Below are 7100 nucleotides of genomic sequence, written 5' to 3'. Positions count from 1 at the left end.
TTGTATACCAGTCGCTTTACTCAATGTTCTTATCTTAGAGGCAACACGCAACCTTCTGTAGGTTATCAACGTAACTGTCTCTGCATAACCTTACTTCGGTAAATAGTATAATTTATCGATCAACCTGGTATCTTAAAATGGAAAATCGAAGTAGATGTTATTCCTCCTTTGTGATGCAACATGTCTATATAAACACACAAACATTTTCTCGAAAATTGCAACTTCATTTGTCAGGATCCAGGTGTAAGTCAGGCATCATTATAAACATTTCCCTGAATGTGATCTTTCACAATATTAGAATATATTTCGAAAAGTCAACTTAGATGCTAAAATTTGTTTACCTTGAATAAATTTTTGAATAATGAACAAAATTAAATTATAAAAATGTTATTTAAGATACTCCGTATTATTATTAAATCTATATTAATAGTCATTTCTATTTATCTTGAGGTAGTAACATTATCAATGATAAGAAGGTCGTATTGGCTCGAAGACGGAGCCAAAACGTAATTAATCGCCAGCTGTGACGTCATCATGGTGACGTCAAAACAATGCGACGTCGTAAACAATTTACTACGAAAAATGACTAAAGGTTTCGGATATTTGTATATAACATTTATAATTATGAGTAGGCTAGATTTAAAAAAAAGAAACAATTGTTGCCTTATAAGTTCAGTCAATATCGACCTCACCAAAAGGCAATAATTGTATATCATTTTATAATGAAGAGGACGGTTTTATGACTGGAAAGTCGGGTGTAAGTTTAATGTGACTGGGTGGGATATCATTTTAATTGACTAGGGCGTGATATTCCAATGAGGTAGCACGATACATTTGGCGGAGTGCTCACTGAATCAAAGGTACACCATTGTCTATATGACTGAAAATTTGATGAGAAACATTTTACTCTTTAATACACACACTTGGAACGATCCATCGACAACAATCAAAATAAATAAAGAAAAATATAGATAAATAATACAAAACAAAATAAGGAACACACAAACTTGGAACAATCCATCGACAATAATCAAAATAAATAAAGAAAAATAAAGATAAAAAATACCAAAAAAAAAAAATAAATACAATCAAACAAACAAACAAATTTGCCTGACAATTTGTAAGTTGATATTTCGTTGTTGAAGGTATTGATTTGTCTATCTTTAAGTTCTTAATAATTGATATGTTTTCTGTTTAGATATGAGATGTTGTTAAAACAAAACCAAAAGTATTTGTAAGACGTTTGATGTCTGCCAAACAGCATTAGTCTTCCTGACTACAAACACAACAACAAAAACACCAAAATATATGTGTGTGTTTCAATACGAGCAGGATGAGAACGGTCATTGGGTAATATCGTTTATATGCACGGCTAATGAGAAAAGCAAATCTGTGAAGCGTTCTTTATTTTGTTTTGTTGATCTAACGTCGCACCGACACAATCATACATCATTTGGCCCTGTGCAGCTTTGATGGGGGAAGATCCCAGGCACCATATCCGTACCTCATTTCATCACGGGCGTGCACCTGGGTAGAACTATCAACATTCCGTAAGCCAGCAAGATGGCTTCCATACATGAATAATTCAACGACCCGAGTGAGTATTTGAATAAGACGTTTTAAAGCCATTTCTCGCGACTGCTAAAACGTACAACCTTTATGTGAAAACAATTGTAAAAAGAGGAATAAGCAATCATCTATACGTTAAATGCTTGTTTTTCCAAAAACGAAAAAAAAAAAGATATTTGTCAGTTAGCCATTGCTAGAGGCAAAATGTCTGTGCAGATATGTCTCTAACACACTCCTTAATACGATGTCATGCCTTCCTAATAGTAAGTGTTTTATAAAAAAATATAAAAGGTAAAAGATAGCATGCATATTTTACATTTACGCAATACCACAAATATACTGATGTATACAACAGAAATGAAAGACTATTTCAGGACAACTATTAGACATTTATAGAATTAAATGTTGCATTATCTTATACATACAGCAGAGAGCTTTTTACAAAATACGTACACCTTATTAAAATTTACAACAATTGACAAACACCAAGGATTAAAACATAATAAATCTATGTACCTCGTATATTGAAGAGGAAATGAACATATTTAAAGTTTTCAATCTTTTACTTACATTAAAAAAACATTTTTGCAGCACATACTGTCAGTGGGCATATTGATTTATAATATGTTTGCAAAACAAGCCACATGCGCTTTTGTAACAATATTTTGCTGGTCACTTGTATTAAGAAAACCCATGATAGCAGCACATACTGTCAGTAGTCATATTGATTTACAATATGATTGCACAACACGTTACATGCGCTGTTGTAACAATTAGATATATTTTAGCTCTATTCTGCAGGAGACAAAGTATTCAAGCTACTTTTACGTTGTACTATTCCACGTAATTGTAACCGTATACATGCAGACTAAATATGTATGGTTTTGAGGAACAGAGTCTGTTCTTTGGACGAAGCGTATCCAGTTGTATCTTTGACCTTGTTTCATTTAATGACCAATGTATGTTTCAGATAATCACAAGAAATTTGAATGTGATTTTAATCATCATAGAAACTACGGCCACATATCAGTTGCTGACAATAATAATATTGTTACTGAAAATGTCAATCCTAATAAACGCTTTAGGAAAAGTTTGATATTAAAAAAAGAAACGTACTAGATTTAAGACTTTTTCATTTTTTGTTTCATGTATATTTTTCGTTTAACCCTTACCCTGCTAAAGTTCTATAATGGACTGGTCCTTCATTCAATTTAGGCAATGCCATTTGTTATTCGAAGGAGTGTTCGCTAAAAGTTTACTGACTGAATAGCGAAATGTGCAGACCATGTACAGGCTGATCTTGGTTTACACTTGTCGCAAAGGCTGAACCACTTGCCGCCAGTAGCACCAACAGTTTTACACCATAATACTTTAAGAAAGCAAAGGTTTTTAGATTTTAGATTTAGTATCACAATAACAACATTTAAGTGTCACAAGTCTTTTCCATGTTTGGACTTAGTGTTGTTACATTTTCTGTTTGTTTGTTTGTTGGTGTATTCGGCATTCAATGTTTCTTATTAGACAGTTCCAGTTAGGCTGGTGTCATCGCTGATGAAAAAAAAATCAATGAAGCTTCAATGAAATTTTGGTTACATTTTGTTCAAAAATGTTTTTCTTGTAGGTTCTTTTTATGTTGCCACTAAACTTCCTATTTTCGGTGAAATTTATAGCTATTCTCAAAGTATTTGTTAAATGAATGATAAGTAATATTTTTCTCAACTGACTTGATTTCTTCGTATTGAGAGAAAAAAGTGAAAACCTGTTTTGGAAACAACTGCATTTTACTTATGCTAGTTTAATTACATGCTTAAATGACCTTGTCGTTTTATTTGTAATTACGCCTCAAAAAGTATACATTTTATAGAAACAATTTAATAATAAAACTGCCTTATTGCAACGCAGTAGTTTAAGAAATTCTAATATCTTTTTTATACAAGATAAAATAAACTTACCTAGAAAATATTGTAAGCCTTCTACTCCTTTTTCTATTTTGTCAGTTTTCTTCCCGAAGTAGCTTCTTCACGTGACTTATGTTTCACTATATCATATTTCGGTGCGGTTATAAACCTCTTTAGATGAAAGGCAAATGGATATTAATATTTAACAAAAATTTCACTTAGAATGAATAATCTGATAGCTGAGTTGTTACAAAGCGACCAGCTTCAGCAGTGGAGTGTCTTTAAATGCATTCATTTATCATGTGGAAAGACGGGGCATTGATTGGGGTCGGGTATCAAAATTCTAAATAGGAAAGAGTCAGAAAGACCATATGCACTGGACAGAAATAAACCCCAGCGGTAGAATGAACATGGGGGAGATAGGGGCATAATTTAGCACCGGACAAATTGTTACACTTGAATCATCAAACTAATCGGACGTTGTTTGTTACGTCATTCTCTAACCGTTGTAATATACTTCAGTTTAAGAATAGATCATGAACACATGCAGTCAGTGAGTTAATATTATATGACTTGGCAACGCCTATTTCGAACATTATAGAATAGTGTACTAGACCTGCTTTAATAGAGCAAAAAATAATAACAGAGTAGATATATAAAGTACACCTTTCTAATAACTGAAAGGATGTATCTTCTTTTTTTCTATTGCTCTGATAATTAATTTAAAAGTGAGTACACATAGTTTTCATACTTCTACTGATAGGTGATAATTTGATAATTATTATCAGATTATTTCACTACTTGTAGGTGCAGATGGAAATTGAGTAACTGTTTAGTTGGTAACGAGGCCGTTGCCAAGAGAGCAACAGATACAGCACGACAGTGATCTTACACCCCCGGCACTGGTAAATATACCTGAAATCCCCGTCTGGTATGCAAGAAATAGTACTTTTATTATGATTTATAACAAGAAGATACCTGATCTGTTTGTTTGTTACATCTATAACTTTCAATTCATCTAAAAAATCACCAGATAGATCTGCCCTTTAAATAGGTTTAAGTTATAAGTTGCTGCTTAGATGAATTCGAACTCTGAACAGAAAAGAATAGGAAGTTATCTGACAAGTGGTTGCTTAATACAGGGGACTGCTTAGGCAGGATCATACCATAAAACAAAGAAATCCGAGCACAGTTATTGTAAAATATCATACTACATGTTCTAAAAGAAAACTGCAAATAGTCGCTTTTATCATGAAATCGAATACTCTTAGAGTTATCATATTGTAAAATTAGTAGATAGATACGTGTGCGCATGCGTAAAGTGTATGTAATGATACGTTTACTGATAAATACTTTGAATTGATGTTATTGTTTTTGATTTCACAAAGGCCAGACGACATATTCTTAGTCAGATATGTGCATAATTGGGCTAAACACATGAATAGGTAATATTGATACATAGTATCATCATGAAAAATAATGGCACTGGAATCGTCCAAAAACACATTTGCATTTAAACATTAATAGAAGGTCAGAGAATTATCATGGAAACACGAGTCATGCAATGTTCTTTCTTAGAGCATACATTAGGCGTAAAAATGTTTGTTTCCGGTATTCCGACCTACCCTAAATTTTTGGCCAGACCCTAAATATTTTTATGGCCTTGGAGAATATTTTTTCAACCTTTTAACCAAGTTGTAAAACTGCACTTTTTATGCTTTGAACATGTTCAGTGATGTTAGAAATTAACTAACTGATGTTCTAAAGGCATAACCCCCTTATTTGTATTCATTTTTTGACATAAAAATAATTCCCGAGAAGTCTCACTTAATTCTGTATTTTTTTTAAATGCCGACCTACCTAGTACCCTAATTTTTTAGCATGTTACCGAAAACAAAGAATTTTTTAGGCCTTAACAAAAGTATCAACGGCTCATACTTAAACAGTTGAGTCAAATACTAAAATGGGCCGCGCCATGAGAAGAGCAACTTAGTGCATCCGCGCAGTCTTTCAAAGCCTATTGCAATAAGAGAAACTGTTAGGGCGCAGGCTGGTCTGGATACATGCTGGTCGCAAATGCAATTGTTTTCTCATGGCGGGGCTCAAATACATTTCTCATTTTCATGTAAGACATTTTATAGGTTTATGCATTTCCAACCTGAAACTGAATGGAAAATAAATTAAAAAAACTTTTAAAGTTTTGAAGCTTGAAGATTCAATTACACAAATTGCTGTGAATTGATACCTTCCAAATGTATATATGAATATAATTTGTATCCGTATGAAAAGGTACCCAATATCGATATCGTTAAAACATAAACTTATTTGTATATAACTCAGTTATTATTGATTAAATTAAATACTATATACTGGAGGTATTTGCCATTATAGTTATACTCAGGTACCAAAATTCGTGCATGGAATGAGGCCATGAGGGACCTCCTCTGCTATGGAAAGCCACCGTGTCCTCAGCTCTACCGCTTGTGTAATCTAAAAACAAACTGAAACAAAACAAATGTTTAATCCTAAGCCTGCTGGCAACAATGATAATGCCTTTGCGACCAGTTTGTACATATGTATCGATATAGGTATAGATATTACACACCTGATGTGAAGCAAATACCAACTAGATATACTTACCTATAAATATTTGATACATTTACAATCTTCACTAAATGTTAAATCAATACAAAACGTCAAATATCCTTGGACACAGTCAGATTTTCTATTATTAATTATCAAACCGATAGTTGCTTTAGTCTGTTCAGGTTTGCTAGCATTTGTTTGCCAATTTAGTAAACTCATAAGAACTATCTATTACTTCACATTGATTTTTGAGGTAGTTGATTAATATGTCTAAGACGATATATATAATTATAATTTTCTGATGTTTGATCTAATTTTAACGCTTCTAATTTTGAAAAATTTGTAAATCAGACAATGCCTCGGATATTTGATGAAAATGAAACGAAAACATATTCATTTTACAATATTTAAAGTGATAATTAAACATATCCATATTCAATAGCAATGAATTGGAAACTTAAGGTATACAACCTTTTCGTATGTTTTAGAGGTTTAGCAGAAAGAGCTGCATGGTTACATGTAATACAAGTAGGATTTGGGTTCTGTCATGTTTACCTGCTAATATATCTACCATAACCTATATGAAATATAAATATAAGAATTTGATCAATAATGGATAAAATGTATCAACGCATTTGCTTACAGCGTTTGTAGACATTGACAGACTGAAATCAATAAAAACTGTAACATAAGCTGCCGCTTTCTCCGAAAGAAGAATGCATGATCTATACATTAACTCTACAGTCTACATGATGTAGAGACAATACAAGAATGTGATTCTTTTTTTACTCTAGCTAAAATGATTGCATGATAAGATATATTATTCGATGATTGACGCAAATTATCATAAAATAGCACAGGCACATCTTAGTAAGTGTTCCTATTAAACATTGTGCACATGCTTTGCAGGTATCAACATATATGAGATCGATAGAGAATTAACTGCAAAAATATGGTGAAAAAAAAAAAAGAATTTACATGTATCAGTTAAACAAAATTGTTATTCATACATTTTGTTGTTTCTATTTTCCCTTTCCGGGACGTTTG

This window comes from Mercenaria mercenaria, chromosome 19 (assembly GCF_021730395.1).
Source record: "Mercenaria mercenaria strain notata chromosome 19, MADL_Memer_1, whole genome shotgun sequence".
In the NCBI taxonomy this organism is placed as follows: domain Eukaryota; kingdom Metazoa; phylum Mollusca; class Bivalvia; order Venerida; family Veneridae; genus Mercenaria; species Mercenaria mercenaria.
The sequence above is the reverse complement of the archived record's forward strand: the minus strand, read 5'-3'. Positions refer to the sequence as shown.